The 13,334-nt window shown below is 37.4% G+C and overlaps 1 protein-coding gene across 3 annotated transcripts in view; it reads right to left on the reverse strand.

Annotated features, from left to right (window-relative positions):
* The window catches only part of MKL2 (MKL/myocardin-like 2), a 143,439-nt gene that overhangs the window by 64,370 nt on the left and 65,735 nt on the right, over positions 1-13,334 (reverse strand). The window lies entirely within an intron of this gene.

Genomic DNA, 13,334 nt, shown 5'->3' on the forward strand with positions numbered 1-13,334 from the left:
TTTTCCCCCTGAACCATCTGTGGTAGGTTTGCCATAACTACCCTAAATGCTCTGGTGTATAATTCCTACAAACAGGATATTCTCCTATAAAACCACAATCTAACCATCAAAGTCAGGAAATTAACACTGATAAGCCACTACCCTCTACTCCACAGATTCCACTCAGGCTCCACCTCTTGCCTCAAAGACCTTTATAACAAAAGGCTCCAAATCAAGGCAGCATATGGCACTGAGTTCAGCTTCCTTCTATCTTGAGTAGTTTCTTCACCCCTTCTTGACTTTTCCTTGACATTTAAAGATTATGGGTCAGTGATATTGTAGAATTACCCTCCATCTGAGTTTTCTAGTGTATCTCATGATTACATTCAGGCTATGTATGTTTGCAGGAATATAATAAATGTGACAAAGTGTTCTTTGCACCCTACCAGATGGTACCCAATTCAGCTGAGGTATTTGACAATTTAAGATGTTGCCGGCCAGTTTTCTCCACTGTTAGATTATCTTTGTAATCAAGTATTTTGTGAAACTGAACTTTTTGTTACAATCATGGCTGCCAAATGGTGATTTTGAAAACTCCACCATTCCGTCTCCATTTTTTAGTGGCACATCCCACTGGAAGAAAAAGTTTACATCGTCTATTTATAACAGTTCATCACAGACTCCTATAAATACATGTTTCTATCATTATTCATTTTGATGTTCAAATTATCTCAGATTTGGCCAGGGAGTCCTTCTGAGCTGGCTCTAGCTTCTTATGGCATGACCCTATCATTCTTCAAGTACACTCTTAACTTCTGGTACAAGATAATCCAGGCTCATCTTATACTTCTCCTGCCCACTGAGAAACCAAGGTGTGCTCTGTTGCTACTAGGTGTCACTGTTCCCAGGCCTTTTCTGTAGACTGAGCTGGGGACTGTGTCTGAGTTTAAGTGCATGTGTGTGTGAACACAAGCAAACATTTATAATTCTCTACAAAATGTAGCTGTAATTAGATTTGTGTATATTTAAAAATATACACCTATGTTTTTTCACATATACTGAAAACCATGAATTCACTTAATGCCCCAATTCCAATTTAATCCAAGTTCACTTTCATTTTTCTCTTTTCCGTACTTGTAACTAGTAGTGAAACCTGTTTTCCACTGTCTGCAACTCCACCCACGGGTACCCTGATCACCCCATTACTAGCACTCTGCAGCCAAACCCTCTGTACTATCTCCTCACCCCACTGCAGCTCTGAAGCCCCACACTGCTCCCTGCTCCCATGCCCACAGGGTAGCTGCCTCAGCCTCAAATAGTGTCTTTTGGGTTAAACTAGGGGTGAAGGGGGGCAGGAGACTTGCACTCGCTGTGTAAGAGACTCCAAGGTTATCGCATGAACTGCTGTCAGTAGGTCTTCTTTGTTCCTTGCTCTATTTGTTACATCATCTTCAGAGAAATGTGCCTCTACTGTCAGGAGTGACTTTAACTTCATACGATAGGGGATTAGGTCACTTCAGCTGTAATAAATCTGTTTCAAGTGTTTGTGTGTGCACTCTCTCAAAAAAGCTTTTTGTATGAAACAGATGACCATAAATCAAGTCAATTTTCCCACTACCCCAAGCACAGACACTTAATAAGCGTGAGAAAAACTATGACTTAGAGACTAGGAACAATCCAAGAAAGACTTCAGGGAATTAGAACAGAAACAAACATGGCTCAAGGGACTGACACAAAAACTTGGCAGAGTCAATACATGCTCACAAAAGTGCTGATAAAAAAGACTGTTGCTGTGATGATGCTGTACTTCAATAAGGAAAAAACCTAAGACTATCAAGTAATGTAATGTCACCTGATACACTACCGAGTAATGTTCCACCCGTGTAAGAACACTCAACAATAATTAATAAAGGTTAGTAAGAGCAGCATGCGCAGACTGCTACATGGGCCCCACGCCCTGGGCAGCAGGCCTCACACTGCCATGCATGTGTGGTCAAGGGAAGAGCCCCTTTCTTTTCACCTTCCAGGTCTTGGTACTTCATGACAGGTCCCCAGGTAGCCTCACCCTGAAGCAGGTGGGGGGTACTCAGGGCTTCCCCCAACAGTCTGGGCCACAGCATCACAAAAGCTACACTACTAGGCTGGATGCATTCGGTGAGAAATTGTCAACTTAAATCACACCTAAATTTTTTCCTTAAGGATACATAATTTTAGTAAAATACTTACTTGATCTTTCCTTTTTTCCTCAACATTGCAAACACCACTATAAAGATTAAATGGCTTAAATAGAAAACTATTAAATGGCTGTGGTAAATCACAAACCCAATTTAATAATCCTGGTTTTTTTTTTTTTTGTCAAAAAGGATAAAAAAATAGTTTCTCTGAAAATCAGCTAGTGGACTTTAAAAGACCTTCATTTTTATCCCTTTTTAAATACATGGATAGAGAACACACAGCACTTCAGCTGTAAAAAGATGAACAAACTGGCCGCTCTCAAAATGGAGAGGGACAACTTTGCCTGAAATTTCTAAAGCAGTAAGGTTCTGAAGGAAAGCATCAATCATTTGAGCAAGGTCTGACGACGGTACACCTGAACACGACGGCAGGGCAAACAGCCCTCTGCGATCGGCGTGCGTCAGCACTTAACAGCTTCGCCCCAGATACATGCCTGGCTGGGATGTGCTATCCCTTGGGTTTGCTTGGTCCTCCTGCAGGAGTGAGCTGCAACTCCAACTCTAGCAAGGTGTTTTAGGATGGGAACATAACACTAACCCTGCTCAAAAAGAACTCCCCATGGGATGAGAAACAGCAGGGGAAAGGGGGGAGTGCCTCTCTAGCTCCCCCCAGCCAGGCTCCACATCACTGCAAAGTCACCCAGGTCCCATGTTTGGGTGCATGTAAGTCACAGGTGCCCGCGCCTCCTGCCCACACCTCCAGTGTGGACACTCACCAGGTGGCACTATCAGCTCAGAAAAGTCATTTAAGTTCACTCTCGATTCCTAAACTCCACATTATTCATGAATATGAACAACTGGCGAGAAGATTTACAGCAAAGGGTTTCCCAGAGATTAGGTATCTTTAGAGCAGTCATGCTCAAGTCTGAGTTAGGCTGTAGGAGAGAACAAACTGATGCAGCTTGAAGACTCAGTGCTGACAAAACGGAAGAGTACAAAGTCAGAGGGTCACATCTTAGCAAAGAAGGGAGGGCACATCACCTAGCTTTCATACAAGAGAATGTCTAGAATGTTTCTAGCTCCTTGTTATAGCTTCATCCTATATTCTGGCCCCCTTATTAGTGTAATTTTTTCCTAACCATTCTCCATGACACCTTACCACAGACCTACTGCATTATGTGCTCAAAAGCTGTGAGTCTATCTGTGCCTTATATATAAAGAGGATGATTTTTGCCCATTCCAAGAACCAAGGTTTCCCCCTCTGTTGAGAATGATCAGTGTATGACAGGAAAAGTCAATTATGTTATACTTTGTTGAGAAAGAAATAGTAAAATAGTAAGACAATAAAAGTGAACTGTATGTAGAAAACTCTCAATGAGAAAATAACAAATGTTCACCATCTGTGATAATGATTTTTTAGATCACAAGTAAATTTAGCTAATCTTTTGAGGAGCTTCAGCTAAATCAAAGTGCTTCATATCCCCTGATACACGCTGAGATTTCCTTATCTTTATTCAAGTTTTTTCCTTTGCCTAAAATAACCTATTACTGATCTCTGCCCATGAAACTTTAGTCAAGCAATCTTCAAGAACTAGCTGTAGAATTTTTCCAGAAGCTTTCTAGGGTATCTCTCAAGACCCCCAAAGAGTCAGGTCATTTTTCTTCTGCACTACCTGTACACTCAGACACCATCATGGAAGGACTCGGCATTCTGTGGCTTGGTGGAGATGAGGAAGACGGGGTCACTGAGTGTGCACTGGAACACTGCCTCCACACCGTCACCAGTCCACTCTTCTCAGAAACTGTTTACCACTATTGCCTTGGTGGGGCACTAACAGGTTAAGTAACTTGGGCAGCTGAGCAGATTTTGAAGAGATGTATAACCTGGACAATTAGGGCTTCGGTCTGCAAGCTTTCTCCAACAGGTCCCGTAAAGAATTAAGCTCTAGCACCTCAAGGTATCCATAGTATTGAATGAAGTAACCTCTCCTGTGTATCTAAAGTGGCACTGGTTTTCGTCTTTCTTTGGAGAACTGAGAAAATGATCAGCCAAATCACATTTGTAAGGACTGATTTCCTTACAGAAACTTAGCTGAGAAAGACTGAATGCTTTTAATTGCACCTCTATGCTTTCTCTCAATACCTTCCTGGATACTTTGTAGAGTCCTGCTACTCCTTTCCCAAGTGAGTAAATTTTATAATCTTTAAGAGCTGGAACTACACCTCACTTATGATTTTATTTCTTAGGAGATCTACTTCAGTGTTTTAATCATTTCACATATTCAGTTTTCTCTTTAAGTAAATTCTTACATTCACTCACCCAGGTTAGCTGATCAGAATCTTTCTAATAATAAATAAGAACTAAAACAACCTATTATACAGTTTTTGGTTGTGTCTGACAGATTTAAAAACCAATGTTAGTGAGGTAAAAATACAGTAAGACATACTGATTTGTCGTACATAATTTAGTGGGCTTTGATAGAGATATACATCTGCAAACTCAGGGTCATATTTCAAGTACAGAATATTTTCATTATTCCAAGTTTCTTCTCGCCTGTCTGCAGTACATCCTTCAGCCACATCCAGCCCCAAGTAATCACTGAGTTGCTTTCTATCACAATAGTTTGCCTTTGCTAGAATTTCAAGTAAATAAAATCCTACAGTCTATACAGTCTTTTGCATTTGAAGCCTTCATGAGCATGGCGATTCTGAGATTCACCAATGTTACTGCATATATCAGTAATTGGTTTCTTTCTATTACTAAGTAGTAATCTACATGGGGATATAGCACATTTTGTTTCTACACCATACTTATCTGTTAATGGACATCTGGGTGATTTCTACTTTTAAGCTACTATCAATGAATCACAATGAACTCATGTGTATCTCAGTATAGATATTTATAATCCTTTCTTTTGTAGACTTGATCATATAGAAGGTGGTATGCTTAACTTTTGAATAGACTATGGTTTTCTAAATGCATCCTTATTGGCAGTTTTATTTGTAATCTTCCAAACTGCAAAAATCATCCACACATAGGTGAATGAATAAGTAAACCTGATATACACACACACACACACACTCATACACACACTCAGAGTAGTGGAATACTACTCTGTCACAAAAAGAGTTAAATACATGCATATAGGTAAATCTCAAAATAATTATGCTTTAACTATAAAACACAACTTATAAATTCTAGAAAATGCAAACTAGTCCACAGTGACTTAAAGATCAGCGTGTACTGTGAAACTGTGGTAGAAAGAGTCCTAGGTTACAGAGGCATGAGAAAAATTTTAAGGGTAATGATGATATTATATTGATTGTACTGATGTGATATTGATCTCACAGGTAGGGGAGTATGTGTGCTGAAATTCCACTTGAATTCAAATTGAATACTATAAATATATGTGGTTTATTGTACGTCAATTATACTTAAAACAAGGGTACTTATGGGAGGAGACAAATTCCTTTAAATAAATAACAGGGTAACAATGAAACAGTCTCTATTATTTACCAAAGTTTTAATGTGGTACAAAGTCATTTTCCTGGGTGTCTAAGTTCTAAAAACAACTGAGCATCAGAATTGCTCTAAGGAGTCAAACAAAACCAATGAATCTACTGAAACATTAAAATAAACCCACGTGTAATAATGTGCTGATTTCTCATGGGCATGCTGGGGGAGTGACCTGGTGGGCTGTGAGCCGCAGGCCCATTCGCGTGTGAGAGACTGACATGCTAAGGGATGAGAACGTTGAATGGTGACCCTCAATACACAGAAGACACATGACAAAGAAGGACATTCTGTTGCCATAAAACATAACCAGCAGTGAGAGTGCAACAGTCAGGACCATGTGCCAACATAGTCACTGTTCCAGAACAGACTGGGGATGCACGGGGACCCTGTCAGAAACATGACTGACAGCAGACTACTCCGTCACCCTAAGCTTAAGATGAAATAGACAATACATAAGAACATAAAAGGTGTAAACAAGTCATGGTGGATCTTACTGATACAGAGAACTTTACACTTTGATGACAGAGACAGCACATCCTCAAGACAATCACAAAGAAAATTTCAACCAACTCCACCAAATAAAAAATGTGGCAAAAACAAAAACAAAAAACTGTGAGTGCAACTGAATAGTGTTAGAAATGATTAATTTAAAAACTCAAAAGTCTGGTCTATTTGGAAACTAATGTCATCAATTTGCTCATAAAAAAGAAGAAAAATACAAAATAAAATGGAAGAATTTCTAAAAAGGTTAAGTTTTCTTTTTGGATTTCAGAATCTATGGCACATATTTAAAGCAGCAATTAGAGAAAAATTCATACTCACAATTATATCCCCCAAATGAAAGTAAATGATATGTCTAAGAAAAAAAAGTTAAAAAAAAAAAATGAAAGAACAAAAGAGAGAGGGCGAGAGAGAGCGCACACAGTGCTCCACAGGACGACAGCATCAGGGCGACCTAGTGTGCACTGAGGCCCAAAGGAAGGCGGAGAATGAGGCAAGACAGATGCAAAATCAGTATCTAAGAATTTCCCAAATTTGATGAAATAAATGAATCTAGAGATTAAAAAAACTGACAAATCACAAGCAGGGTAAATTAAACAAACTGCCTTCAGATCTACAAGCAATACACAGTTCCAGGACTTAACAGTAGAGAAAATCCTATTAACAAAGGCTGTGAGACGCTTGCAATAAATTTAATAAGAAATGTGCAAAACTGGAAAACACAGAAGCAGGCTTGAACGAACAGAAAGGCAGCTCTTGTCCTTGGTTAGGATACCATATCACAAAAATGTTTGTTTTTCTCTAAGTCAATTTAAAATATAATGCAACCTCAATAAAAAATATCAACAAGATTTCTAATGAAGCTAGACAAGTTGATATTTATATTCATATAGAAAAATACAAACACTGAAGGCAAGCCAAGAAAACGGGGAAAAATGCCATGTCAGGGAGAGAGAAAAAGACTTCTTGGACAAGAATAAACTCCAAGTAGATCAGGAATAAAACTGCTTTTTAAGAAAAATCAACCTATATGAGTATTGTAAGCATTTATTGACAGAATTCTTCTACAACGTGGGGCATAGGAAAAACATTTTTATGACTACAACCCCCCCAAATCCAGTAAAAGGCTGGTAAATGTGACCATATTAAAAGAAAACAGACCTAGAGCATTAAGGAGGAAGAGCTAATACCTCTCAACACATAATATTCTTAAAAAAAAAAAAAAACTCCTCCAAAAAAAATCTGAAATGACCCTTACACATATGAAAAGATGTTCAAGCCTATTATAATTTGAGAAATGCAATTAAAATGACATCAAAATACCAGATGGCAAAAAAGTACTGCAACACATTCTGCTGGGGTAGGGGAAATAAACACTGTCATGCATTGCTGATTGAAATGCAAGTTGTACAACCTTCTGAGAGAGGAACTTGGCATCACCTAGCAAACCACATGTATACTATCTTTTGACCCAGCAGTTTCGTATTTGAGAATCTACCTTAAGAGGTACCTCCAGCCTTACAAAATGGCATATATCAGAAGTTATTTACCATAGAGTTGTCTGTAATGGCAAAATAATGGACACCACTTAAATACCCACACACAGGAGACTGGTTGAATACACTGTGGTATATCCATTCCATGGAACATTATGCAGCCATAAAAGGGAACAAGGAAGATGTCCATGAGCTAGTTTGAGGAGATCTACTATGTTAAGTGAAAAAGCAAAAACAGTATCAATGGTATCTCTTTAGTAAGAAATACGGGGAAATGCAAAAATATAGCTGCTTATTTGTAGAAAAAAGTGAAAGGAAAGATAAACTAGAAATTAATAAAACTGATAACCTTCAGTAGACGAGGAAACAGGGTGGAAAGGATAGCGGGAAAGGAAGCAAATAGGAGGAAGGTAGGCAGTGACATTTCTCTGAGGACATCTCTTTTGCACAGTTTTGACTTTAGAACCTGGTTAATATTATCACATGCTAAAGATAAATTAAGAGTCTGAAAGGATGAGGAAAACTCTTAATTTGAATATAAACATGGCATATGAACCCCACTGCATTTCAAGTAAGAACATGGAAGCACTGAAAAGGGGAAAGAGTCAACCTTAGCAATTCTGAATATAGTATTTTGCCTATATAAATTTGGGCTAAAGAGAAAAACAATGTAAGGAAACATTCAGTTCTAGTTAGCAACTATTTTTATAACAGATTTATTGAGTTACAAAGTTCTTTACCAAGATCATAAAGTTCATCTGTTTAAAGTGTGGTTGATACAATAGTATAGGTTATTAATTCTCAAACTACAGCATGTGTATTCTAGAATTAAACAAAAGAAAATTTTGTAGATATATATTGTAGATGAGAGGAGCAGGGTTTCTCACAAGCATGGAAAAGGGGAAGGCTAGAGAAAACTCCGGTGATGTTGGGCTGAAATTGGGAGAACCAGTAAGGATGCTTGATTTGTTACACATGGTGACACAGGAATAGATGTATGTATGAATGAACACACATATTTCCTATTTCTGTCTATTGACAGAATCTAGAAGCAGTGAACAAACAGTAGCAATGAACACATCTAGTTTCCAAATTGTGGTTTATAAATACAGCCTCCATTAAAATAAACCAAACTTCAGAAAAGGCTGATTCCAGGACTTGGGCAGGAAAAGTACAAGTTGATCCTAGAACATCTTGCTTTTTTGCCAGGAAACAAATAAGCACTCCAAGAACAATGGGAACCTGTGAGAAGGACATAGACACCAGCTTCAAGGAACACCCACTGGCCAAACCCAAGACAATGTGAGCATCAGAATTAACAGTAATACCAAATTACGATAAATACTTATTTGAAATACTTATATAAATACTTAGTTGGGTTCATTTGTCATGTTTACATTCAGGGGTTTTCCTCATCCTTTCAGATTCCATGAATTTATCTTTAGCATGTGATAATATTAACCAGGTTCTAAAGTCAAAACTATACAAAAAAGATGACCTCAGAGAAATGTCACTATTACTACTATTATTTACTAATACATAGAATAAAACAAGATGCCATGAGTCCATCCTGACAGAGATTGTAATAATTAAAGGAAGCAGACAGAAAAGTTCATCTGTAAGGTAGATAAAAATACAGATATTTTTATATTTAAAAAATATAAGGAATGACAGAACTGGAAAATCCCCATGTAGTAATTCCTAGCATAGTAATTGTGTGTAGACAAGCATTCCTAATACACACACAAAGTATTTAGCACAGGTGAGATTTTGATGAGGAACAGGATATTTATAGAATGTTTCTGAAATAGGTCCTAACAACATATTGATTAATCATAGCGTTGCAAGAGGGGAAAATCTGGAAAACACCACCTTAACCCCATGACCTAAGTCAACCACATCAGCAGTGGGCCATGACTGTCCCGTGACTCTGAATTAAGCCACATCCCCTCTGTGGTCCTTCTTCCTGCTGAAAGGGTGCACCCTGATCTGGCCACAAGGAACCCAGGTGAACACAGGTTGTGACTCCACAAAATAACTGAGCTATGAGCTTCAGAAATGTCAGAAAGAAAAGTGAAAGGAGGCCCTTCCTGGTGGTGCAGCGGGTTAAAGCACAGCACTGAGAAGCTAAAGCCACTTCCACATGAGTTCGATCCCCGCCTGCCCCGGAGGTGACCACATGGCGGAGGTGACCACATGGCGGAGGTGACCACATGGCGCGGCAGACCTCTCCTGGCCCGCCCGCTGCTCCCCTCAGCAGTGTACTTCGTCGATCTGCCTGTTCTGCTCCCCACTCTGTCTCTGGTGAAGCCTCTCACCCTCCGCATCTCTGGCCTGTACCCCAGTTCTGTATGAATAAATAAATCTTTAAAAAAAAAAAAGAAAGAAAAAAAGGAAAGGATGCAAACTAAAGAACTGTGCATTTTGAAGACTGACAGTTAAATTCAACCCTGAAACAGGAAAACAGTTTTATTTCTGCTGCTAGCAAGGATATTATTGGGAAAACCAGGATAATTTGAATAAGGCCCAGGATTAGTAAGCAGCATTGCATCAATGTTAATTTCTTATACTGTGGTTATATAAGGGAATATTATTACTTTTAGGAACACAGACCCAAATATTTAGAGGTAAAAGGCAACTGTGTCTGCAACTTACTCACGAATGGTTCAGGGAAAATTTCTATGTATAGACACGGAAAGCACACAAGGAAGCAAGAGTGATTAATACATTAACCTTTGGGGGATCTGGGTGAAGGATATACAGAAAGTCTTTGCACCTTCTTTGCACTATCTTTGCAACTTTACTGTAAGTCAGAAGTTATTTCAAAGTAAAATATATTTTAAAACCCACCAACTAAATTCTAGATCTGTACTTTCCAGTGTATATAAAAATATAATTCAACTTAAAAAATGTTTAAGACAAAAAATTTTCAAGTACATAAGAATGCTATGAATAATGTCAAACACAACCAATAAAAGTATAAAGATGTCACTGTTCTAGAGTGTCACTGGAAATATGTTCAAGAACCCCAGAAGAAGTCTAATCTCTTTGATCCTATAACACAGTATCTACAATTTTATACTAATTAAAATTCTGGAAATATGATTTACATGCTATCCATCTCAGCATTAACTGTGACTACAAAGTCCAGGATATGATCTATCTCAATGTTAATCAACAAGGGATGATTAAATTATGTATATGTCAATAAACTACAAGCACTGGTACAATGGGTTTGAAATTGAAGTAAGTGGATGATTACAATGAGCCAAAGAAGAAAAAAGTAATTTTGTTTTCAGAGGAGTATTTAGAAAAGTGTTCAGGATAAGAGGAGGAAAAAAGGGTGATCCCCATTTTGTTTTTCTAACTATATGAGTAAGAAAAAAAAGGAAAGAAAAGATCAGGACAAAACACTCCGAGTGTTGGAACTTAGAATTATTTGTATGCCCTACTTTTTATTTTTCTGAATTTTAAAATGAGCACATATTACATTAGGGGGAGGGAAACAGTTAAGATACCTTGTACAGTACCTGAATTGGTAATCCAAACTCTGGCTCTTCATTGTTACAGCCTGAATATAATTCCTTTAAACAAATTCTCAGGTCTTACTTTCTAGATAAGCATATACTTCTATTGTAAAAGAAGGCAAAATAGCTCTTGAGAAAATAAGTACTGTAAAGCATTTCTATGGATTTAAAATTGAGAAAAAACAAGTAAGACATTTCATCCTATCTGTCAGCAAATCATTAGTCTGCTTCTTTGCAAAACAGTGTTTCTATATTCTATGTGATTCTGACATTGTTCTGGGAAATGACTCCGAAACCTTACACACTATCGTCATTTTTTATGTATTTGGCAAGTTAGTTATGCCTGACATTTCTTTTAAAGCATCATGAAGCCATTTGAAAAGAATTAACATGATTACAAAAAAAAAAAAAAAGAAAGTAAAGCCAAAGTCTTGTCACAGGATTCCACCTCGTTTGACTAAGAGACAGTGAGACGATGTAAGTCTACTGCCAACCCCAAAGCCACAAACTTAGTAGAGTATCTAATAATGCCAATGAGAGAAAAACAGTTTAATAAAGGGTACATGGGTTACAAGCACTCCAGAATTTATAACTACAAAAGTAATTTGCAAGGACTTTTGTCAACTCACAAAGAGAAATTCTCTACCATGTAAACATATTTTGATGAATCACTCAAATAGAGGAGATGGCAGCTTAAGCATAGACTATGTTTCATGTTAACCCCTTTATTTCTATAAAATAAAGTCAGTAATAGTTACTGACTATACATGTATAAGAGTATCATGTATAAGACACCATTAGAAATTTATTTCATTGCGTTTAACTCCCTCACTAGCCCTAACAGGTGTGCATATTTATTATATGTCAGTATACATTTGCAGATGAAGAAAGCAGAAAGAGGGTTAGACAGCTGGATGAGATGCTCCATCTCAGAAATGCTGTGCCACAGGCCAGGGCACATCTGAAAACTTTACAGACTAAGTTTACAAGAAAAATTAAAACAAAAATGTAATTAAAATGTATTTTAACACTTTCAAAGGAGTATTGTATTATGTTTGAAGATTTTAATCTCCAACAAAAGTAAATGAACAATATAAGACTAATGATTTGGTAACCAAACTGCACCTCACATATTTGAGTTGGCATGCAATACCTAAATTGCTGTTTATAAAATAAAATCTAAAAAAAAAAACTACAAAAGTAGTAATGTGAAACTGAAATGAAGTACCAGAGAACAAAGTTATGTAAATTAAATTTAAAATCAGCACAGAAAAAAGGAGATAAATTTAGCAATGATTTTAGCCTCAGCAAAAGGAATATATACTAACATTCTTGGTTTTCTTTTTCATTTAACTATATATTTTGATTTTTTTTTGAATGAATAATCAATCTCATCTTAAGGCTTACTAGGCTAAGTAGCACAAAAAGACCACAGAACGCACAACGATGACAATGAGAATATTTCATGAAAGCTGCCATCAGTCATCTATTTTTGCATGAGTACAATGCATGATCACAGAGGCTTCCTTTCCAAAGTACTGTGGTTTTAATTTTTCCTAAATATTTTTCAAATATGATGTTTTCTCTAACTGTACAGATATTTCTTATATGCTAACTTAAGAAGATTTAAGAAGTTTCGAAAAGCAGGGTAAGAATTTCTAAAGGGAAAAAAGAAGGTAGGAAGAATATAGGAAATAGAAGGGCAAAGGGACTTTCTTATACACACACTTTAAAGACTATACAAAATACAAATATGATCAAAATATTAAGAAGAAAAACAAAAAGTTAGCTATTACATGTACCAAACTATGTATAAGATTTAACTTACATGCATATATCTAAACAGTATTTTATAAAGAAAAACAAAAAATTAAGTAAAACATAGTACATCCCTACTGCATCATGAGGTTACATACACAATTTTCAAGTGAGCTAAGAAGAAGGATGAGGGCCTCCCTGGTGGTGCAGGGATTAAATAAAGTCTCAGCACTCTCAAGCTATTGCTATCCACTGTGCAGGAGTTCGATCCCCAGCCAGGGAAGTGACCCACAGGGCACAGCAGAACCTCTCCTGTCTCGCCCACTGCTCCCTTCATCTGTGTATTTCAGTAGCTCCACCTGCTCTGCTTCCCACTCTGTCT

The sequence above is a fragment of the Condylura cristata genome, unplaced genomic scaffold (assembly GCF_000260355.1).
Source record: "Condylura cristata isolate star-nosed mole 26May11 unplaced genomic scaffold, ConCri1.0 scaffold00032, whole genome shotgun sequence".
In the NCBI taxonomy this organism is placed as follows: Eukaryota; Metazoa; Chordata; class Mammalia; order Eulipotyphla; family Talpidae; genus Condylura; species Condylura cristata.